This window comes from Macaca thibetana, chromosome 4 (assembly GCF_024542745.1).
Source record: "Macaca thibetana thibetana isolate TM-01 chromosome 4, ASM2454274v1, whole genome shotgun sequence".
NCBI classification, from domain to species: domain Eukaryota; kingdom Metazoa; phylum Chordata; class Mammalia; order Primates; family Cercopithecidae; genus Macaca; species Macaca thibetana.
In genome coordinates, this window is record NC_065581.1 from 30,025,205 (window position 1) to 30,050,169 (window position 24,965).

Below are 24,965 nucleotides of genomic sequence, written 5' to 3' on the forward strand. Positions count from 1 at the left end.
GAGGAGGGGTCCCATAGTTTCTCATCACAGGTAACTTTCTGTTGGAGCTCCTCTTCTGCTCTCCCACTCATCTTCCTGCCCTGAGTTGTAGTGATCCTAGTGCTGGCTCCAATCCAAACTCATGCATTTATAAAGCAGAGTCTAATTTAGATTCATATGTGGTTGGAAAATTGGACCCAGAAGCCTAGGATTATCTTTCCTGAACAGAAAAAAAATGGTTGTGTGCTGCAGTGTGCAGGAGGATTGGTGTGGGAGGAGGAAGGGAAGGAGGACACACAAGCAGCCCTGGTGAGAAAAGCACCGGTGGCACTGATGGTGGTGTGAGATGATGTTCTTTAGCTGCCATGAAACAGCATTTGACCTGAGGCTACATTAATAAAGATATTGCCTTTAGAATATAGAGGTGCTCTACAGTGATCATTCATTCAACTGACATTTGTTGTCTGCTAGGGATATGACTGTTTTTTGCACTTAGAAAACATCATTAAAGTAAAAACTTAAAGATTTCCAGCCTTGTGGTGCATACATTCTAGATGCAAGCTTGTCCAACCCGCTGCATGTGACCCAGGACAGTTTTGAATGTGAGAATTTTTTGCTTATCTGTGGTGGCAAATACCATGAAAATTATGCATGAACATTTTTTTTCTATTCTTTCTGCCCATCAGCTGTCATTAGTGTATTTTTTGTGTGGCTCAAGACAATTCTTCTTCTTCCCATGTGGCCCAGTGAAGCCAAAAAAATTGGACACCTCTGCAGGCAGATGATAGATATAGTATAAGCAGAGTAGGCACAGAAGATGCTGAGTTAGAAGGTGGCAAGTGCTGTGTGGCAGGTGATCCAGAGTGTGCGCTGTGGGGACAGGGAGGTGGCTGTTGTGCTGGGTGGTCAGCATGGGCCTTGTTGCAAATGTGACCTTGGAGTAAAGATTTGAGGGATGTGAGGAGTTGTCCACAGGGATGTCTGGGAAAGTTCTTTTCAGGCAGGGAACCTTCAGTGCAGATGCACTAGGGCAGGAAATTGTCTGTGTTCCTGGAAGGACAAAGAGGCCAGAAGGGCTGGACACAGAGAAACTGAAGTGAGGTCCAAGGTGTGGCTAGAGCAGGTAGCCCTGGAGGGTGTGGGAAGGATGTTGACCTTTGCGCTGAATGACATGGGGAGTTAGAGGACAGTTTTGAAAAGTGGGATATGGTAGGACTTATCCCTTGAAAGCTTCTCTCTGGCTGCTGTGCTGAGAACAGAATTGAGAGGTGGGGACTAGTAAGGCAGTGGGGAAAACAATGGGAAAGGAGTGCAGTATTCCAGGATGAAGATGTTGTTTACCTTGACTGGGGTGTGAGCAGGGGAAATACTGGGAAGTGAAGGGATTCTGGATGAATGTGAAGATGGACTTCACAGCACTTGCTAATGGATTTATCTGTGGTGTGAGAAGAAGAATCAAGGGCACCCACAGTGTTGGACTGAGTGGGCAGAAGGGTGGAGCTGCTGTCAGTGGAGACGGGGAGACTCTGGCAGGAGCATACAGAGGAGAGGGCATCACAGGCATTCAGTGGAGGAGACATCTATGAGAATGCAGGTGAGGGGCCCAGATGCCTCTGCAGCTACAGATTTATCATCCAATCACTCTCCTACTTCCGCCACCCCTGTGTCTCAGAGCCAGAGCACTGATTCTCCCCTGGGCTGTCTGCACAGGCAGGTGAAAGTCAGGGAAGTTACGGTCTGCTGTTGGTTATAATAAGTCACAGATTATTGTGCTTTCTCAGATAATTAAAGAAATAATAAGAGGATGTATAATTAGAACACTTAGTCACAAGACTACAATAATGCAAAGTTTTTTATTCATCTAAAGAAGGAAACAGAAGAAAAATAGTTAAGCAAGAAAGAGATAATATTAGAAGGCAGCAAATGACAATGTACAGACTTAAACCCAATGAGGTCAACAATTACATTAAACATAATGGACTAAACAAGACAAACAAATAGTGCAAGGGGGTAAAAATAAATAAGTAAATAAATAACTAACTGTAGGCTATTGACAAAAGCCATAATTTCAGTAGAAGATACAGAAAAGTTGAAAGTAAAAGGATAGAAAAGAAATACCAGACAAACATTCATGAAAAACCACATGGAGATGCCATTTAGAAGAATTACAGGACATAAGTCTCCTGAGACATGGAGTACATGCAGACAGCTCACAATATGTTTTTCCTTTTTTTCAGAGACAGGATCTATTGCCCAGGCTGCAATGCAATGGTGATATCATACCTCACTGTAACCTCAAATTCCTGGGCTGAAGCAATTCTCCTGCCTCAGCCTTCCGAGTGACTAGGACGACAGGCATGTGCCGCCACACCTGCTATAATGTCTCATTTTCTCATTTGCTGTGGTGTGATCAAGGAAACAATATCGTGCCATGTATTTGACTTGCAGCAGGTACATAACAAATGTCAGGTGAATGAAGAAATAAAACCATTAGTAATCCAAGCCATATCCACATTTACATTTTACAGGTGAGGAGCAACATCCCAGACAAGTAAAATAAACTGATTTACATCATCCAGAGCAGAATCGAGAACACATTCCCTGTGCTAAAGGAATCAGAGCTCTACCAGGGATCATAGCAGATATCATGCGAGTCAGATACGCTAATTACTAGAATTAGAATTGATACATTTTGAGATACACTAAACAAAGGGTTTGGAAGGACTAACTGAATGCAGACATAGAGGAAGAAAATTGATTTGTTTAAAAGATGGATAGAATCTTTAAAGAAACAACTTTTTTTTTAAGTGGCCTTATGTGGACCAAAGTAAAGATGAGCTCAAGTGTCAGGTGGGAAAATGCCTGACTAAGTGCAGCTTCCAGACCCAAGGGAGACCTAAAAATCCCGGGACATTTTCGGTTGTCACGTGGGGATTGGTGGGAGGGGGTGAGTGGGGGTGCTGCCGGCAAACTTCCCACAATGCACAGGGCAGGCCACAAGGGAGTCTCTGTCCCAAACTGTTTATAGTGCTGCTGTTGAGAAACCCGCCCCAGAGGTAAGTGCTGTAGTGTCCTCACCATTTCACCGATTAAGAAACTGAGGCACCAGGGGGGAAACTGTCAGTAGGACCAGAGCTGCAGGTTGAATCCAGGCCACCTGGCTGCAGGGTCTTGGCTCCCCTGATTAAGTCAGGGACCGGGAGCCCACCACAAACAATCCCAGCTGCGTGGTGCCATCATGGTCTGTGGGCGCCTTCATGGTCTGTGGGCGCCCCCTGGTGTTGATACTGGGCCTGTGGCCAAATGAGGCTTCAGGGAAAAGGCAAAAACAGGTTGGGTAGGGGGATGCTCCTTCAGGCTCTCCAGATTTTGAGCTATGACTTACGCTCAGAAAAAAATAATGTCCACCTTAATTATCTCTCCAACCCTGTTTTTCCCAGTCCCAGCCAGTTCCCTGCCTCGACTCCATCAACATCGGCACCTGCCAGACGCCCAGCACCCACCAAGTAAGGAGTGAAAAGACCCGCAGGACTAAAGAAGACGAGATTCCACCCCAGTCCATCCCTCCCCTCCTAGAGCTCTAGCTCTGTGCGTTTAGTGCTTAGGCTGTTAACCTGGGGTCCGCGAACCCACTTTCCTGTGACACGGCATGCAGAAGTGATGTTACATGCACACATGACTTCATTACAGGACATTGGTTATTAATATTCATCAGATCAGCTAGAGGCCCAAGATACACTCTTCCCCCAACAGCTTGTGATCCTCTGAATTAAAGAAAGGGTAGTGATTGAGGGAGGCCCTAACTCCAAATCTTCTACCACTTCCAGGGAAGTGCTGAAAAGCAGTGCAAGGTACTCAACCTGCGCTGGGGATACAGCAGGAAAGCAGAGCGTTCGCGGATTTCACATTCCATCAAAGAAATACCCCTTTGAGAAAATATCCAAGTCACTTTTCTAAGCCCCAGGCAGCAGCTCAAAAAAAAAAAAAAAAAAATCTTGGTCCAGTGAAATCTTTGAAGACATAAAACTTTGTGAGACCTGTATTTAGAGCAAAGGACAATTTAATTTAGGGCTGCAGCAGAAAACCCCTACATCATATAGGGTTTTTCCTCATCATGAAGGTCCCCTGAAGGGACCTTCTCCCCTCAGCAGTGCATAGTGAGGCCATTGCTGTGTAAAAAGATAGAATCTCTTTGATTCCTGATGTTTACACTTACTACTCACTCTTTGACTTTGTAGATGCCAACTTCACATTAGACATCTTTCGGTTAGTTTCCTTACTCTGTCTAAGCAGAGAATTTGAAATTGTTTCTGAAGCAGAAAACCAGGGACTTGTTATATGAGCTATCACCCTACTCTGTGGCTCTCTTAAGCAATAAGCATAAGAGATGGTGGGCCAACAGAATGTGTAGCAAGGTAAACATAAACCCTTCATTTCAGCCTATGTTTCAGTTTGTCTAGTGATGTTCTAGTCTTGCTCCAGTCTTAACATTTTAAAATTTATAATTGTACTTGCATTTGAGTTTATAAGAAGTCATATATATTCATTTCTGTTGGGTTTGTCAGTGAAAGCCTTCTCAAAACAACTGTGGAGGAAAGACAGGTAAATAAATGCATGGTGCTCCCATGTGTTAGTGCTCACTGCATCTTACAAATGTGTCAGCCCCACTGCAACACATGGTGCATCTACAAATGGTGCTGGGAACCTGGATATCCACATGCAAAAGAATGATGCTGGAGAAAATTCATGCCCTTCCATTACACCCTTTTCAAAAATAAAGTCAGAATAACTCAAAGAACTAACCTTAAGAGTTGAACCTGTAAAACCCTTAAGAAAATACTGAGGAAAATCTTATGGACATTAGAATTGGTAGTGGTTTCTTGGTTGGTGACCACTAGTACAAGTAACATAAGAAAAATGACAAATGAGACTGCATCAAAATTTAAAAACTTTTTTGCATCAAAGGACACTGTTAAGAGAGTCAAAAGAAAATGCACAGACTAGGAGGAAATATTTGCCAATCACATATCTGATAAAGAATTAATATCCAGAACATGTAGAGAACTACAATTCAACAATAGCAAAACAATCTCATTCAAAAATGAGTAAAAGACATGAATAGACAATTCTCCAAAGAACATATACAATAAGGACATAAAAATAAGGAATGCTGGTTAGGCATGGCGACTCACGCCTGTAATCCCAGCACTTTGGGGGGCCGAGGCAGGTGGATCACAAGGTCAAGAGATCAAGACCATCCTGGCCAACATGGTGAAATCCCGTCTCTACTAAAAAAAATACAAAAATCAGCTGGGCATGGTGGTATGCACCTATAGTCCCAGCTGCTCAGGAGGCTGAGGTAGGAGAATCACTTGTACCTGGGAGGCAGAGGTTGCAGCAAGCCGAGATTGCGCCACTGCACTCCAGCCAGGCGACAGAGCAAGACTCCATCTCAAAAAAAAAAAAAAAAAAAGAAAAGAAAAGAAAAAGGAATGCCGATAAGGACATAAAAATATGGTAAACTTCACTAGGCCAAATGTTGGTGAAGATATGGAGAAACTGGAACACTTGCACACTGCTGGTGAGAGTGAACAGTGGTGCAGCCACCATGGAAAACAGTACAGTGGTTCCTTAAGAAAGTAAAGATAGAATTACTATATGAGTCCACAATTCCACTTTTGGGCATATCGTCAAAAGAACTGAAAGCAGGACCTCACACAGATATTTGCACACTCAGGCCCATAGCAGCACTATTCCCAATACCCAAAAGGTGGAAGCAACCGAGTGTCCATTGAGGATGACTGGATAAACAGCCCACGGTGCACATACACATGGAATATTATTCAGCCTTAAAAGTGAATGAAATTCTAATTGGATGAGCCTTGAAAACACTGTAAGTGAAATAAGCCAGAAATAAAAACAAATATGATATTTTACTTATATGAGGTAGCTAGAATAAGCTAATTCATAGAACCAGAAAGTAGAATAGAAGTTACCAGGGAATGGGCAGTTACGTTTTAATGGGTACGGTTTCTATTTGGGATGATGAAAATGTTCTGGAAATGGATATTGGTGGTGACTACACAACATTGTAAATGTGCTTAATGCCACCAAATTGTACACTGAAAAAATGGTTAGAAGGTAAATTATATAGTATGTATGTTTTATCACAATTTACAAAAAATATATCAACACTAAATCCAATCACAGCTATCATCGAGATTATTTTATCATGATGTTTCAACAAGCATGTTGCCACTGTGGGGGGCGGGGAGGAGGGTCATTAGGGTTCTTATGCCACTATGTTCTTTTGTGTCACTCCTCAGCCACTTTGGAACTGTGCTTATGCATCCCAATTCCTGATCTGCTAAGTACTTTCAGGAAAGTTATTCACATGGTAAAAACTCATTAAGCACCTAACTTGTTCTTGGTGCTCTACTCTATGGAGCTGATCTCAGAAAAAAGAATCAAATTCGTTGGACCTCACAGATAGCACAGGTAGGGGGTTGGAACATGGGTAAGGAAATTATAACACAACATGTTACAGTATTTTATATTACTTTTTTCCTTTGAATGCTACATTATTAATATTTTATAATGACTGTACTGACTTACATGTACCAATGATTCCAAATTAAAATTACTGCTTTCTCTGTTTCTTTCTTATATATTTTTCTGTCTTTGTAAGTAGTTTTAGAGTGGGCATTTTGGAAATAGCCCAACAATTTCATTTATATGATAATGTTTTGTTTACTCTTATTCTTGAAAGATGGATTTGCCAGCCACAAATTTCTATTTGACATTGGCTTTCTCTCGGCTCTTTGATGATTATGCCTCTTCTGGCTGCTGTGGCTGACAGGGAAAAATCAGTTACATCTTAAACCAGTTGCTTCTTAGATGATCTGTGTTTCTTCTGCAGCTATTTTGAAGATGACCGTTTCCCTTTAACATCTGAAGTTCCAGTGCAGTGTGAGTAAATGTGGATCCTTCATTCACAGTGCTATGTATACACTTGCTTCACCTTTACCCATAAACTATTTATGGAATGCCTCATACATTTACTCACTTCGTGATGTGTAGGAATTTAACTAGACTAATGTTAAATCTCATTTGGCCACCATTTACATTGTGAAATCCAAAATAATGGCCCCACAAATATGTCCAAGCCCTAAGCCTATCACCTTTAGATATGTTACCTTACACAACAAAAGAGATTTTACTGACATGATTAAGAGGATGGACCTTTAGATGGGGAGATTATCTTGGATTTTCTGGGTGAGCCCAATCTGATCACATGAATCCTTAAAAGTAGAGATGACTGAAGAAATGTGGGTCAGTTGGAGTGCTGAATTTCTTTTACAGTAATTTCTTCATCTACTAAAATATGATTGTCTCTGTTTTTTAATTCAGAGTGGTGAAATGCATTAAAAGATTTAAAATTTATATATTATTACATTCTTAGGATACATAACTTGGTCAACATAGTCTATTCATTGCATACAGGTAGATATAGTCTACTAATATTTTTCTCAGGATTTTCACATATAATTATATAAAAGTGATATTCCTATAATACTCTTTCTTTATTGATTTCCTAACTGGTTCTAGAATCAATGTTATTCGTGCCTAAAAATTTGAGTTGTTTGGATTTTCCTATGATTCCCTATATATCTTGAATATTTTATATAAGTCCATTATATGTTTGATACATGAGCATACTCATAAAACTGGATATGTTTGAAGGGAAATAGAATATTTACCATTGTTTTAACTTCTTTACTTGTAATAAGTCTTTCTGTTGACACAATTTTTCAGTTTCAAGACTATTTAAATCTCTCCTATATCTGCAGTGGTATATTTGTTATGACACTGTCTTGTTCTTAATTAACATTGCCTGTTTTATTTCTCTGTTCAATGAACAGCTGCTTTTGGCAGGCTGGGTTCTCAGCAGTGGCAGCTGCCAGGTCAGCCTTGGTGAGTGGAGAGTCAATTGCTGTGTCCATGCAGTATCCATCCCAGCCACCACGGCCACTTTGTGCACAGACTCCATGAGCAAGCCCTGTGCGGCTGAGTGGCATCATCCATCAAGCCATCTTGCCCACCTGATTACAGGGAGCCCCAGCCCCTTGGAGCCCCTCTGTTACGCATCCACGTGCAACCACTATCATCACACAGTCTGCCCATAGCAAGAGGCCTATGCAAACCTCTCTACCCCCTAATTTTTCATCTTTATTTTTCCCAAGTTCCTGACTTGCAAGCAAACCCATGAGCCACTGCCCATGATTCATTCACTCATGCACTACTGGGGCATCATTTCACAACCCCCACCTTCCATGGGCCTGTGTGGGATTTGATTTCTAGTTCCTGGCTCAACAGCCATTAGCAAAGCTGTTTTGGTGTCAGCTCCCAAGCCTACTGCTCTTGTTGTAGGTTTTCCTCTTTATATCTGAGTCACAGGCATTTATTTCCTGGGATTTTTAATAATTGCACTGATTTGTTCAATGTAGCATTTCTAAAGACTTCCAGCAAGGGAGATTCTATATTAGCTTAGAGAGAATTGTTTCAAAACATCAGAAATGTATACTGGAATGAAGGACAACATGCATGGAGAAAGGTGGACAAACCATGAGTGGGCCGCGGATTTTCATAAAGTGAACAGTTGAGCAAACAACACTCACATCAAGGTACAGCATTTCCAGCCTCCAGGAAACACCCTTAGGTTCTACTTGATCATAAATCACCCCCCGATGCTAGAGCAGCCACTTTCTTCATTTCTAACACCATAGACGAGATCCATCAGATCTGAATACAGTCACCTCATGTCCTGGGTCTTGCTGTGCGTGATCGTAGCCTGCTCACTCCAATGGCTGTCAGTGCTCCATTTTACAAAGAGCTCACTCTTCTGTCCCTGCACTGTTGATAAACATGTGTGTTATATCCAGATTTTACAAACTGTGCTGCTATAAATAATATTTTCACATATTTTGGGACACAAATGCATGCAGTTCTATTGGTATATAACCAAGAGTGCAATTGCTGGGTCATAGGTGAGTGAATGCTTGGTTTAGTCTCTCAAAACACAAGTGTCTATGGAACCGACAAATAATAGACAGGGGTAAATCTCTTATTCTAGAAATTATTTAGCTAATACATGAAAAGAAATGAAAGACTGAGACTATAACCCTTTTGCAATCCACAGTGAACTAACAGATTTCGCCATTGAACAGCAATGGCAATTAACATCACAAGAAAAGAATTAATCAATATTACATTATTCTTCTTGATGAAAAACATGATATTGTACTGTGAATCCTGAAAATCTGAGACAGATCTCAGTTAATTTAGAAAGTTTATTTTGCCAGCGTTAAGGATACATGCCCATGACACAGCCTCAGGAGGTCCTGACTACATGTGCCCTAGGCTGTCAGAGCACAACTTGGTTTTATACATTTTAGGGGGACATGAGACTTTAAGGGGACCTGAGACAGTGATCAACATATGTAAAATGAACATTGATTCCGTTCAGAAAGGTGGGACAACTCAAGCAAGCAGGGGGCTTCCAGGTCACAGGTAGATGAGAGACAAATAGTTGCATTCTTTTGAGTTTCTGATTAGCCTTTCCAAAGGAAACAATCAGACATGCATTTATCTCAGTGAGCAGAGGGGTGACTTTGAATAGAATGGGAGGCAGGTTTGCCCTAAGCAGTTCCCAGCTTGACTTTTTCCTTTAGCTTAGTAATTTTGGGGCCCTAAGATTTTATTTTCCTTTTACAGAACCATCAATACTTACAAAAAACAAAAACAAACAAACAAAAACAAAAAAACCCTGAATATACACAAACCTCTATACAAAACTACCAATTTATAGAAAATACAGTAATAGAAACACATTAAACCACACCTTGGTGTGCAATCCACAAAATGCAAACAACCGGAAAGCTTATGATACAATATAAATTTCAAGGAGAAACCTATAGAACAAATGAGAACAAGAAACATATTTTTAAAGGTAAAACTAAACTATAATTTTGGATGAAAATATAAAAACTAAACTATAATTTTGGATGAAAATATAAAATAGAACAAAGGAGTGATGATCATAAAAGTCAGGTGAGGTTTTACTTCAGGAAGGGAACATTTTATCATTGAGGTAGGGTAATGATGAAGCTTCTGGGTTGGCTGACAAACGTCTCTCTCTGGTGATTAAAGAGTGGTTACCTTTTATTGAAGGGCACCATTTTTAGACAGTTTTTCTTCAGACAGTTTTATTTTATGACTAAAAAAGCTAATGAAGAATAAGTTATGGGTTATGGTTCCTGTTCTGCACAAAGCCTCCTCCCCACCCTCCTCTCCAGAAACTGAGCACCCAGAAGAACTGGCAACCACAGGACCCCTGGCAGGGCTACCTCCCTTCTGGGTGTGTGTCCAGCTCACATTAATACAGGAGTTATTAAGAAATTATTTCAGGCAGTTAGAGAGAGTAAAAGAGTTCTCAGTGGAATTTTGCTTTAATCACGAGGAGCCCCAACTCCATTTCTTTTCTAACAGAAAGTAGCCTGAAAAGTCAAGCTGCAAGCAAGCTGGAAGCTTGAATATGTAACTGCCGGCAGCTATACTAAAAGCCAGGTACACCCAACATGGCGGCTTCCCCCTCCCTTTTCTTTGCTGCCACATGTGTGGGTGTCATGGCACCGGCCAGGTAACGCCACATGTGCAGGTGTCATGACGCCAGGCAGGTGGAGGCCACATTTACATAATAGAGGACTAGGGTGGGAGGGCCAGTTTCTTCACAAGCTATGTAAATGGCACACCTGGTCAAACCAATCCCCTGAGCCCTATGTAAATCACTGCCTCCTGAAGCCTTTCCATAAAGTTGATTGCATCCCACCCCAAACCCGGAAACCCTCTTGGGGCAACCTGTTTTCTCTGTATGATAAAGCTTTCTCTCTCTTCTTTGTCTATTAAACTTTCCACTCCTTAACCTGCTCCATGTGTGTGTCCTTGTCGTTAACCATCTTGGCCCAGGACAACAAACCCGGGTATTTACCACAGACATCGAAGTCGTTTCAACATCGCCACAGGCAGTGAGTGTGGTCTATTCCTTGAGGCCTGGATGAACCTGATAGGACACAGCTGAGGGGAAGACTTCACCCAGTCTGCAGGCTTTGGCCATCAGTGGAGAAAACACAGGTTCTCAGCTCTCCACAGGTGCCATCATGGCCAGAGCCTCCTCTCTGCATGGGTAGCGAGGCTTGGCCCTTCCCCTGAACACAGTGACAGGGATCTCCCTAGAGTGGGAGATGACATTATTCCTCCTCCAAAATGGTTTAACCTCATGCTTTTTCTGCTTTACAGGAAAGTTAACTGAGGCTGGTGTCCAGTGAAAAAATCCCAGGCACACAGGAGGGACAGGTGGATCTCAGGGCTATGATCTATCTGGGAAAGGAAGAGCACCGGTCACCAGGTGGCGCCACTGTGCTGCTCCTTCACCCAGGAGGTGGATGCTGGGGCTGAGCTTCAGGGTAGGGAGAGGATGTCATTGCTCATTTTCCAGGTTCCAAGTAAAAACCCTCCTGCCCAGCCCATTTGGTTCTCCCTGAATCCTCAACTCTAACAAGGTTTTTTTGGTTTGGTTTTTGTTTTTTCACTTTAAGTTCTGGGATACATGTGCAGAACTAGCAGGTTTGTTACATAGGTATACGTGCGTCATGGTGGTTTGCTGCACCTATCAACCCTTCATCTAGGTTTTAAGCCCCACACGCATTAGGTATTTATCCTAATACTCTCCCTCCCCTTGTGCCCCACCCCTGACAGGCCCCACTGTGTGATGTTCCCCTCCCTGTGTCCATGTGTTCTCATTGTTCAACTCCCACTTATGAGTGAGAACATGAGGTGTTTGGTTTTCGGTTCCTGTGTTAGTTTGCTGAGAATGGTGGTTTCCAGCTTTATCCATGTCCCTGCAAAGGACATGAACTCATTCTTTTTTATGGCTGCAAGGACTGTCTTTTTCTCATCTACCTGGGCAGGTCTTTTTGACTCAGGAAAGTGGATGTGATTGTTAGATTCACCACATCCTTGTTTATTGTGTTGCCAGTAAAATGAAATCAAAATACACACTGCATAAATAATAAAATAACCCATAATAAGCAAATATTTATAATGTACTGACACCACTGAGGTTTCCTCCAAGTGTTGGCACAGCTTCAGACACACCTTTTCTCTTGAGTCAAGACACTGGGTACAGTGAAATGGGAAGAAACCCCAGTCACTACAGAAAGGGCCCCCATGGAAGAGGCCTGGCAGGGGAGTCAGCTGTGCCAGGTCCACCATATTTGGGGATGACTCCCCCTTTCTGGGCAGGACTTTTTTAAAAAAATTCTTTTTGTATTCACATTAGTTCTGAAATTGCAGGATGCTGAGAGGCAGCACTGGTCAGTTATGCTGTCTCTCTCTTCCCTATTAAATGCTGTGCCAACTGGTGCCTTCATACGTTTCTATCCTCTTCCTAGAGAGGAGCAAAACAATAATGGACAACACTGAAACATACAAGCTTACTTTAAATATGTGCTGTCTGAAGTAGCTACTGAAAGATTAGTTCCACCAAAATGAGGGAAGGTACAGAAAAAAACATTTGCATAGCCATGTTCATAGCAGCATTATTCACAATAGCCAAGACATAGAAGCAACCAAAACACCAATTAACAGATGAATTGATCAAGAAAATGTGGTATATACAGACAATGGAATATTATTCAACTGAAAAAAAGGAAATCCTGTTATATGCTGCACTATGGATGAACCTGGAGAAACAATGGTAAGTGAAATAAACCAATCACAAAGAAGCTCCATACTGCACAATTCCATTTATATGAGGTGTCTGAACTCTTAGAACCTGAAAGTAGTATGGTGATTGTCAAGGGTTGGGTGGGGGGTGGGGATTAATGAGGAGTTTTTGTTCAATGGGCATATAGTCACCTGTTGCATGATCAAATAGTAAGTCATATTCATTCCTTCTATTTTTTGTAACCATTAACCATTGTTACCTCCCATCTGCCCCCACCACTACCCTTCCCAGCCTCTAGTAACCATCTTCAGGTTTGCAAGATAAGAAGTTCTAGGCATCTGTGGCACAACAATGTACTTACAGATAACACTAATAGTTAAGATACCAAATTTTATGTAATATGTTTTCTGGCACAATGAAAAAAAAAAAAGCCCTGTTACTAACTTAGGAAAAAAGCACATAAATTAATTAAAAATATATTAGTATATGCCTTACCATTAAAAAAAAGTGATATAGAAAACCATGAGACAAAAATAGAGATCCTTGCTACCCCAGCTATCATCCATGAACCAGCAGATTCAGCATCTCATGAAACAAGACAGAAAGATTCAAAGGCCTAGCCTTGACACCTTCAATCAGTTTGAATTTTGTCAGGACCCCAGGTGGCTCCACTGCATGTAAAAGCACTGTTCCAGATGGTGGTGTAGGAAATCTGAGGATGGTGGCTGTGCTCCATAGGTAGAAGCCTCCATTTCAGATGGGAGAATACCAGAAGGGTCCAGGAGTGATATTTCCAACAAAGTAAAATTAATAGAATGCCCAAAGTTTCTAACTTCTTAAGAGTCATACAGACAAAAGAGATATCAAAGTTAAATTAATGAGAGTTATCTAGAAAATAAACAAAAACAAGTATTAACTCCAGGAAGAACAAATGTTGTGCCAGAAGTGAAAAGTATTAAAGTTGACGTATGAAAGTATTAGTCATGGAAAAGGAAACAAGGAATGACTGACCTAAACATAATCACTACATACATATACTGGGAATAGGAAAGAATGAGAAGTGTGAAAGAGAACAAGTACTCTAACTATTGTATCCACCCACCATTGTGCTGTGCAACAATGGCTGCAACTGAAAAAAACAAAAAACAAAAAAAAAACAAGCAGTATTAATAAACAAATGGTAATCAAAGATACGGAAGTCAAGTCAAAAAATCAGCTAAAAATGTTAAAAGTCATTGCTCCCTAGAAAAGCAGAAATAGATGAGAAGCAGAGAAGTCTCTCCCTTTTCTCAAGCAATCCTGTGCAAATATTTGACTCTTTCAATTATGGACAATTGTAAATTTGATTAAAATAAAAGCAAAAACTTCAATGAATATGCAAGTTTATGCTAATGACAACTGTATTCAACACTGATAAAGGTTAACTAAAATATATAAATACTTTAACATAAAACAGGCATGCATAAATGTGTACGTAACATCAACTCTAAATAAAAACATGAAAGAATATGTCAATCGACACATCTCTGGAGTCGCTACCCCATCTCCTTTACTGGTTGCCCTGTGAACTGAGGCGGGGTGTATCAGGACCTGACTAAGGTCTCTCATCCTTCTCTTGCTTCCAGGCAGGTCTTGCATCCATTCCTGCTGCACAGAGGGCTCTCATCCCTGCCTTGAATCTGTTTGACAGCCCCCACAGCTGCCTCACCAATGCTCTTAGAAGGACCCCAGACAATGGCGCGGGGAACTATCTCACCTCACCACCTCCCTTCCTCAATCAGTCTGAACTGATGGCAGAAGATGTTGATGCTTGCTTTACTCATCCAGATTCCCAGTTTATTTATTCTTCATCAATTCAGTCCACATCTCCCCAGCACTTACTTCACTCCAGAAGCAGACTGACCCTCTTCTTATTTTAATGTCCACAGTTATTTTATTTTCAGTTTTTGTGGGTACATAGAAGATGTATTTATTTATGGACTACATGAGATGTTTTAATACAGACATGCAATACACAATAATCACATCACGGAGAACAGGGTATCCATCCCCTCAAGCATTTATCCTTCGTGCTACAAACAATCCAATTACACACTTTTAGTTATTTTAAAATGTACAATTAGGTTTTATTGACTATAGTCACCTGTTGTTTGATCAAATAGTAAGTCATATTCATTCCTTCTATTTTTTTGTAACCATTAACCATTGTTACCTCCCATCTGCCCCCACAACTACCCTTCCCAGCCTCTAGAAACCATCTTCCCACTTTCTTTGTCCATGAGTTTCATTGTTTTGATTTTTAGATTCCACAAATAAGTAAGAATATGCAATGTTTGTCTTTCTGTGACCTGCTTATTTCACTTAACATAATGATCTCCAGTTCTATCCATGTTGTTGCAAATGACAGAATCTCATTCTTTTTTATGGCTGAATAGTACTCCATCTGTATATGTATAACATTTTCTTTATTCATTCATCTGTTGATGGACACTTAGATTGCTTCCAAATCTTAGATATTGTGAACAGTGCTGCAGCAAACACGGGAGTGCAGATATATCTTTAATATATTAATTTCTCTTTTTTGGGGTATATACCCAGCAGTAGGGTTGCTAGATCATATGGTAGCTCTACTTTTAGTTTTTTGAGGGATCTCCAAACTGTTCATAGTGGATGTACTAATTCACATTCCCACCAACAGTGTGTGAGGGTTCCCTTTTCTCGCCAGCATCTGTTATTGCCTGTCTTTTGGACAGAAACCATTTTAACTGGGGTGAGATAATTCACTGTTTTGATTTGAATTTCTCTGTAGTTTCATGATGTTGAAAACCTTTTCATATGCCTGCCTACCATTCATATGTCTTCTTTTCAGGAGTATCTACACAAATCTATTGCCCATGTTTTGATCGGATTATCAGAGTTTTTTCCCTATGGAGTTGTTTGAGCTCCTTATGTATTCTGGTTATAATCCCTTGTCAGATTAGTAGTTTTCAAATATTTTCTCCTATTCTGTGGGTTGTCTCTCCACTTTGTTGATTGTTTCCTTTGCTGTGCAGAAGCTTTTTAACTTGATGAGATCCCATCTGTCCATTTGTGCTTTGGTTGCCTGTGCTTGTGGTATATTGCTCAAGAAATTTTTCCCCAGACCAATGTCCTGGAGATTTTCCCAATGTTTTCTTATAGTAGTTTCATAGTTTGAGGCCTTTAAATCTTTAACCAATTTTGATTTTATTTTTGTATATGGCAAAAGATAGGGGGTCTAGCTTCATTCTTCTGTATATAGATATCCCATTTTCCCAGCACTATCTATTGAAGAGACTGTCTTTTCTTCAGTGTATGTTCTTGGCACCTTGTCAAAAATGAATTGTAGGTGTGTGGACTTGTTTCTGGGCCTTCTATTCTGTTCCATTGGTCTATGTGTCTGTTTTTATGTCAGTGCCATGCTGTTGGTGACTATAGCTCTAATATAATTTGAAGTCAGGTTATGGGATTCCTCCAGTTTAATTCTTTTTGCTTAGAATAGCTGTGGCTATTGTCGGTCTTTTGTGGTTCCATATAAATTTTAGGATTTTTTTCTATTTCTGTGAAGAATGCCATTGGTATTTTGATAGGGATTGAATTGAATCTGTAGATTGCTTTCGGTAGTATGGACATTTTAACAATATTTATCCTTCTAACCCATGAACATGGAGTATATTTCCATTATTTAGTGTCCTCTTCAATTTCTTTCATCAGTGTTTTATAGATTTTATTATAGAGGTCATTCACTTATTTGTTTAATTACCAGGTATTTAATTTTATTTCTGGCTATTATAAATGGGATTACTTTTTAGTTTCTTTTTCAGATTGTTCACTGTTGTCATACAGAAATGCTACTGATTTTTGTATGTTGATTTTGAATCCTGCAACTTTGCTGGATTTATCAATTCCAATAGTTTTTTGGTGAAGTCTTTAGGTTTTTCCAAATATAAGATCATATCATTTGTAAATAAGGATAATTCGACTTCTTCCTTTCCAATTTGTATGCCCACTATTTCTTTCTCTTGTCTGATTGCTCTAGCTAGGATTCCAGTTGAATACCAGTGGTGAAAGTGGGCATCCTAGTCATGTTCCAGATCTTAGAGGAAAAGTTTTCAGTTTTCCTCCATTCAGTATGATACTAGCTGATGGTCTGTTGTATATAGCTTTTATTATGCTGAGGTATGTTACTTCTGTACCCAGTATTTTTAGGATTTTTATCATGACGAAATGTTGAATTTTATCAAATGCTTTTTCAGCATCAATTGAAATGATCATATGGTTTTTAATCCTTCATTCCATTGGTATGATGTATCTCATTGATTTGCACAGGTTGAACCATTCTTGCATCCCTGGGATAAATCCCATCGTCATGATGAATGTCCTTTCTAATGTATTGTTGAATTTGTTTTGCTAGAATTTTGTTGAAGATGTTTGCATCAATATTTATCAGAGATACTGGCCTGTAGTTTTTGTTGTTGGTTTTCTTTTTCTTTTTTTTTATTTTTTTTTTTTTGTATCTTTTGCTGGCTTTGGTATCTGGATAACATGGGCCTCATAGAATGAGTCTGGAAGTATTCTCCCCTCCTCTGTCTTTTGGAATAGTTTGAGTAGAAATGATATTAGATGATATTAGTTCTTCTTTAAATGTATGGAAAAATTCAGCAGTGAAGCCATTCGGTCCCAGGCTTTTCTTTACTGGGACACTTTTCATTACGATTTCAATTTTGTTACTTGCTATTAGTCTATTCAGGTTTGGGATTTCTTCCTGTTTCAATCTTGATAAGTTTTATATGTCTAGGAATTTGTCTATTTCTTCTAGATTTTCTAATTTATTGGCATACAGTTGCTCATAGTATCCTCTAATGATTCTTTGAATTTCTGCAGTATGAATTGTAATGTCTCCTTTTTCATTTCTAGTTTTATTTTTTTGGCTCTTCTCTCTCTTTTTTCTTAGTCTAGCTACCAGCCTGGGCAACATAGCAAGACTTGATCTCTCCAAAGATACAAAAAGTAGCTGGGTATGGTGGCATGCATCTGTAGTCCCAGCTACTTTGTAGACTGAGATGGGAGGATCACTTGATCTTGGGGAAGTTGAGGCTGCAGTGAGCCATGATCATACCACTGCAACCTAGCCTGGGCAACAGAGTAAGATCCTGTTTCAAAGAAAAAAATATTTAACTTGGATCAAAGACCTAAATGTAAGTGCAAAACTACAAATCTCATAGAAGAAAATGTATGCAAAATAATTATAATATAATATAATATAAGGCCACTCATCTCACTTTGAGATAGTGTTTGTACAATGTGAGCATTATCGAGGGTAATCATAGCCTTGTGGGTTGGATTATAATGGCCATGAGAGAAGCTTGGCCAAATGAAGGAGACTTCCTTGGACACAGCCCACCATGGCAGTCTTTAGAAGAAGCACAGACACATCTAAGGGAGTTGGACATGTGCCAGGCTATATATGCCCAACAATTCGAAGGGCCAGATAAGGCTGTGTTTATTGCAGGCATGAAAAGTTGTCACAAGAATGCTCCCAGGTTGACACGGCCTCATGTCCCTTTCAAACCTCCTTGGGGGACAAGATGTATATAATTTGAGAGAAACTATAGCTGATCTCGAGGGATAGAAAAAGGAAGAGATGAGGTCTGCTGGATCACTAAAGGGGGAAAAAGCGAGAAACAAAGTCTGCTGGACCAAAATAGGGAGGCCAAAAAGGCCCAGTTAGGATCACCAGGAAACAAATGTGGTATGATCTGATCTCAGCTGGGGCAGAGAGAAAATATAGATTGACAACCAAATGCAGTATTGGTGGGCCTCTGGAAAGACCTGGCTCCCTTCCTAGTGCCCTGCCAGAAGAGGGAAAAGGAGAAGAAACCCTAGGTAAAAGAACTCCAGTCTCTGTGTTCCAGGGGTGAACTCCTCTCTGGCCTACAGACTGGGGGTGGTCCCAAGGTTGCCTTCATGTACCAGCAATAGGGGGTGACCCAGAGACCCCACATGGAGCTTATAATCTGTGCAAGTCCCTGCCCCTCACCTAACAAAGAAAACACAAGCAGAGAACCTTAGCTTTAGCGGCCAGAGGTGCAGAATGCACCTTAATTCATGGGAACCCAGAGAGATACCCTGGTAAGTGGGCAGCTCTAGATGGTTATTGTAGGGGTGAACAATCCTCCTTGGTATTGGGTGGAGTCTCCCCTGCTTACTACACTGTCTTTATCTCACCTATCTTAGAAAACATCTCAGTTATGGACATCTTTTGGGATGCACTTTACAAATGTCTGTGGTGAATTATGCCTATGAGTTTGAGCAGTAAAAGCTATTATAAGAGGAGAGGCAAAATGGCAACCTGGCACCTCCCTCCGCCACAGTGAATTATTCATGTGAAACAATATCATCTTCTTGTTGAGAGAGAAAAATAATACAAAATGTAGGCATTTATCATGCTGTGTCAGATTTGGCTAACGCCTTCCTTAGCATCACTGTACACCCTGATTCACAGGCTAATATTATATTGATATTATGCTAATTTCTGGAGACTTGTTATTGCTATATAGCAACATCTCTATGCATTGTGCATCCTACTCCAATCCAGGGGATGGGCCATCAATTTGCAAAAGATACAAGGCCCAGAATCAGCTGTAAAGTTCCTAGGGGTCACTTGGTTGGGTAAGACACCCAGGCACACTCATTGACAAAATACAATTTTCTACTCCTAAAACAGTTAAATAGTTATGTTTTCTAGGTCTTTTGTGAAATTGGTGGGTTTTCATCCCACATTTATACTGACTAGAAAGAAAGAGATTTAATTGGTGTTGGGATAAAGAACAAGAGGAAGTATTTGAGAAGAATAAAATACTAGTGGCTTAGACACAAGGCTTAGGGTCCCTGCTTCCTGGAATATCAGTGTCTTTGGATATAACCATTGGACCCTCTGGCAAGTCCAGCATAGGGAAGCAGTTCCTTTAGGATTTTAGTCACAATTATGGAAGGGTACTGAAACCTGCTATTTCCCAACTGAACAACAGGTCCTGGGGATATAGAAGGTCTTGCCACCAGTTGAATCCTCAACTGCTGCTTTCCTGGTACCAGGGAGAACAGGTCTCCTATCAAGGACTGGGTAGAAGGAATGTTTGCCAGGCCTGTATCAGCTATTGCCCAAGTCTCCACTTTACAAAAGTGCCATGCATACATGCAACAACATAGTGTCTTTTCCATGCATCCCTTAAGAGATGAACTGCATGCTATCTTAGGGCCAGTGCATTATGAGTCCAGTGCTGCCCCTATTGTGGAGCCCCCACAGGAGATGTCTCCAATGGTACATGAAGGCATGGCCCTCATTCCTGACAATGCTTGGTACTTAGATGGACAGTAGTAGCTGCACAACCACAGATAGATAGTATCTGGTTTGAGATGGGAATGCAGCAGAGCAGTCAATGGGCAGAACTCCGAGCTGCATGGTTGGTTTGTACCCGTGAGCCACCGCCTATAGTTCTCTGTACAGACAGTCTGGCAGTACTTAAAGGTCTTACAGTTTGGCTTGCCCAAAGGGCCCGAGATAATTGGTGTATAATTTTAAAATCCTTATGGGCAGCTGGTATGTGGAAAGACATTTGGAAAAGTCTACAGGAACCCACTGTGGACCTAATTGCTTCAGCACACTGGTCAGATTCACCTCCCAGAAACATGAAGGCAGACATCCTAGCAAAAATTAGAATACTGAGCTAGTTGATTAGGTACATATCACAGTGGGGATTTCAGTGCATGAACAGGCTGCCAAATAGCAAAGGGAGCAGGATTGTCTCTCTGCTATGGAGATTTAGTGGTGGTGGTAGCAAACTGCTTAATTTGTTCCTTTTCTGTACCTCTACCACATCCCACATACACCTGGACATATACATAAGACAGCCGCCCCTGTGACAGACTGTAGATAGACTATATCAGACCCCTGCCAGTAATCTTCAGACAAAAGTATGCACTAACATGTGTATACACTGCCATGGGACTGTTGCAAGCCTTCCCTTGTAAGAGCAAACCAAGCAGCCACCATCAGGGGCTTGGAGCAACTCCATGTCATGTATGGATACCCTCCACACTTTGATAGCAACCAAGGCATGCATTTCACCAGACCTGGTGTCCAAGACTGGATGCATGAAAAGGACACAGATTGGATATTTCACTTACTGTATACCACCCACCATGCAACAGGGTTGATTGAAAGGAAAAATGGTATTTTTGAAGGCACAGTTTTGAGCACTCTCAAAATCCAATATCTTGCATAGTTAGACAAAGGTTTTGCCTCAAGCCATTAGAAACCTTAATTTGGTTGAGACAAATATGGTTCTGGCACCACACCAATGACTCAGGACTACCATAGAGGAGGGTCCATTAACCATAGTAGTAAAGAAAGTCCAACCAGATGCATCTCTACCTGAGCAGATAAAAGGCCAATGGCAAAGCTTATTTAGGACTCCCCAAGATCTTGAGCCAGGGGAGGAGACACCTGAATGGGGGTTGGACTAGCAACTTCCCCTATGTTGGACAGAGCATTTCTTTCCAGACAGCAAGGAATTCCCTACCAACTAAAGTGGTCTCCATCGACCCTGTTAAAGTCTGGCCAAAACACTCCACACACAAATAAACTGGAACACAGCCCCCGGCTGGCCATTTGACATGGTCCTTTGCTGCCCCTGTAACCCTACAGATAATACCAGCGCTTTTGCCCCTCAGGCAACATGTTTGGTATACACTCCCAGCCCATAATCCTATGTCCTAACCAACAGAGATGGAGCTACCAGTCATTCTGTTTAATGGGGAAAAACTGCCTCACCAAGTACCCGCTAAACATTTTTAATTCCACCCATAGTCTTCTGTTCCTATTGCTGTTTTGCTCTACACCTCTTGGTTTGGTTCCTGAATAAACGTGGCAAAGGGCATTTTTAATTCTGTGTCTTACACTTGGCATACACATCATCGCCTGTTGTTTGTGTTGCTGCTGTGGCCCCTGCTTAACAAGTAGAAAACAAATTGATAAAATGTGTCACTCACACCATCAAAATGTCACCCACAGCCTCCTCTGAAGGATCAGGGACCAGGGGGGAAATGTGAGTCCATGAAATTGTAAGAGCTGGATTAGACGGGTGGGATGTGGAGAGAAAAGTGACTCCCTCTTGGATGCTAATTCTCCATGCTGACTTCTGATTAGCCCCACTCCCAGGACTGACTCCTGATTCCTACTTTATTTACCATCCCTATTGTAAGAACATTTCAACCTTGATGTTACCACACAAATTCTAGGCTATTACACATTAGCATTCTTGCCTGTTCTGGACAGTAGCCTTTGTCTTGCACAGAGCATGTATACTCTTTCTGTGTGGTATATAAGCCCTGAGTGTGGGGGTAATAAGTGCAGACACCTGCCTGTCTTGCTGCCATCCAAGATCATGCTTCTGTCTGTAAGTTCCCCAATAGAACACCCTTTACCGACAAACTAGATTTGTCTGTCTTGTTCCTTGGTTTATTGGCTCCTTTGGCATTTGGGGGGCACTTTGCATAGATGGCCCTTTCATGGAACAGAGGGTCTGTGTGGGGCTGGGAGCCCAAGTCAGCTCTTGCGGTCAGAGCCGAGAACATCTGCTGAGGAGACAGAGCTAGAGCTAGACCTGTTAGCAGAGACAGACCTGTTAGCAGAGTGGATAGCTGGGCCAGCAGGTCTGAAGTGACGCCATGGAAGAGCAGGCCAGTAACAGCTGAAGAGCTTCAGAAACTCCCACTTCTAACAAGGTCACTTCCTCTAAGAGGGACTACTGTCGTATCATAGTACACAGCTGTCTCTGCCTGGCTAATATGCAGCATTTGGGGGCATCCACACTACTGGAACAGTAGCCACGGTAAGAGTCCACTGTGCCAGCTTAATTGCACCCAACTGTACAATGAGAACATGGGGATCAGTGTGTTCTGCTACTTCTCTGCTTAGCATTCCTGATACACCTGCTTTACATAGGCACCGTGTGGCACCGTGTGGCACCGTGGTGTGTGCCTGTGCTGCTTGAATCACATTCGGGTATCTATTGGAAGGCTTCTTCAGTACTGTTGTGACACCAACTACACTATGGACTGATCCCTGTCAGAAGGTAACAAAGGGGCAAGGGACAGCATTTCCAGCCTAAGCCCTGGAATGTGTACGGCATCAAACTGTTTTGCATTTGTGAGCAGGAACACAAATGCTGAACAACAGATATTCCATCAGCAAACAGAAATTGTGACTGGCTTTAAAGAAAATGGGCTTCCCTTGGTCTTGGGAACACAAGACTCAGCAGTATAGAAACAGAAATGGTTGCGGGCGAAGGAAGCACTTTTACCAGAGTCAGGAAAGCATGAATAACACAAAATCTTCAGCTTTTCCTCCCTTCTCTCTCCTGAGCTCTCTGCACCTCTGCTCTAGCAGTGATGGCAGCAGTGTGGAGAACACAGCCTCAGGGAACAACCAAGGTCCAGGATCCCTAGCAAAGGTTATGAGAAACTATGACTTCCTTTAGAAAAAAAGGTGGGGGGAGGGGGGAAATGAGAGTGCCCAAGATCTTAGGAGAGGGCTGGTGCAGGCCTGGGGTGTAGTAAGTTCTGTAGCTTGTCTAGATTCACCATGCCAAGTGGGGAGGTTTCTTGGGTCAGAATATATTACAGGACAGTATCTCCACCCTCCCCTAGAGGTCTCAGAATGTCCACTGACTGTGGCTTCAGTGGTCCTTGAACAGAAATTTGGTAACATGAAGAGTAGCAGATGCTGGCATGGTAAGATTACAAATGTGTGTCAGAAGAATTATTTCGTGGGTAACAGAAAATACAACATATAAAGGAATGAGTTAATACCATGAGAATGCCATTAGCCAAATTCAGGATGTGGATCATTCTACAGGACAAGTAACCTGGCTTTTTTGAGGAAACAGAAGCATAGGAGAGCCAGGGTGACACCATTTTAAAGTCAACTCCATTTTTCAACTAGCAAGGCATATTCCTTGCCAGTCACAACCCATGGTTCTAAGAAGTTTACAGCTGAACAAACAACTTAATAATGCCTGCAAGAACAAACACCTATGACAGACAACAGAATGTCCACATGTCCTGACATCACATTACAATATATGCTTTTAAGATTATTATAGTCGTGCTTTGATATACTAACTAAAATGCCAAGGATAACTTTCTTCAAATCAACAAAGTACTAAATTTTGTCATGCTGTCAGAGCACCCACACATAGACATTTAACTTAGCTTTTATATAGATTAAACCCCTATATTAGAAGAGTTTACAACAGAGATGGTGCATTCCTCCTTTTGCCTTCTGAGCACACCTACTCTGTATCTGAGTAACTTTCAATAAACTATGTCCTTCTCACTGTACTCTGTGACTCACCTTTAACTCCTTCCTGTGCAAGATCCAAGAATACTCTTTTGGGGTCGGGATCAGGACCCGTTTTTCTGGTAACAGTTTCTCCAACAAATCAAAGGCTTGAGAAAGAAAAAAAAAAACCATAGGTAGGGTGGGTGGTATGTTATAGAAGAACAGAGAATAAAGAGACATAAGAAGCAATTGCAGGCCGGGCGCCGTGGCTCAAGCCTATAATCCCAGCACTTTGGGAGGCCGAGACGGGCGGATCACGAGGTCAAGAGATCGAGACCATCCTGGCTAACACGGTGAAACCCCGTCTCTACTAAAAAAAAAAAAAAAATACAAAAAATTAGCCGGGTGTGGTGGTGGGCACCTGTGGTCCCAGCTACTCGGGAGGCTGAGGCAGGAGAATGGCGTGAACCTGGGAGGCGGAGCTTGCAGTGAGCCGAGATCGCGCCACTGCACTCCAGCCTGGGTGACAGGGTGAGACTCCTTCTTAAAAAAAAAAAAAAAAAAAAAAAGAAGCAATTGCAATGTGTGGACCTTCTCTAGATTCTGTTTCAGACAGACCAGTTGAAAAAGACAAGAGAGAGATTTGAATATGCATTGAGTATTTAGCAAAATTAGAGAACTGTTGTTAATTTCGTTAGTGTGAGAATAGCATGGCTTTATGTTTTTTAAAAACCCTATTCTGTGAAAGAATGCATGCTGAACTATTTAACTGTGAGATGAGTTTATAATGATAAAAATGATGTGATAAATAAATCAGTGGAGGAAGGAGGCAAAATCTCC

The 24,965-nt window shown here is 41.4% G+C and overlaps 2 protein-coding genes across 2 annotated transcripts in view; one reads left to right on the forward strand and one right to left on the reverse strand.

Annotated features, from left to right (window-relative positions):
- LOC126953165 (profilin-2-like) overlaps nt 1-24,965 on the reverse strand; it is a 362,177-nt gene that overhangs the window by 331,024 nt on the left and 6,188 nt on the right. Inside the window, exon 2 of the mRNA XM_050788549.1 lies at nt 24,198-24,292. The gene's annotated coding sequence lies outside the window, so the exon portion shown is untranslated. The remainder of the gene's footprint in view (nt 1-24,197; nt 24,293-24,965) is intronic.
- Nucleotides 1-24,965, forward strand: part of PPP1R11 (protein phosphatase 1 regulatory inhibitor subunit 11) — a 179,142-nt gene that overhangs the window by 96,833 nt on the left and 57,344 nt on the right. The gene's annotated exons all lie outside the window — the stretch shown is intronic.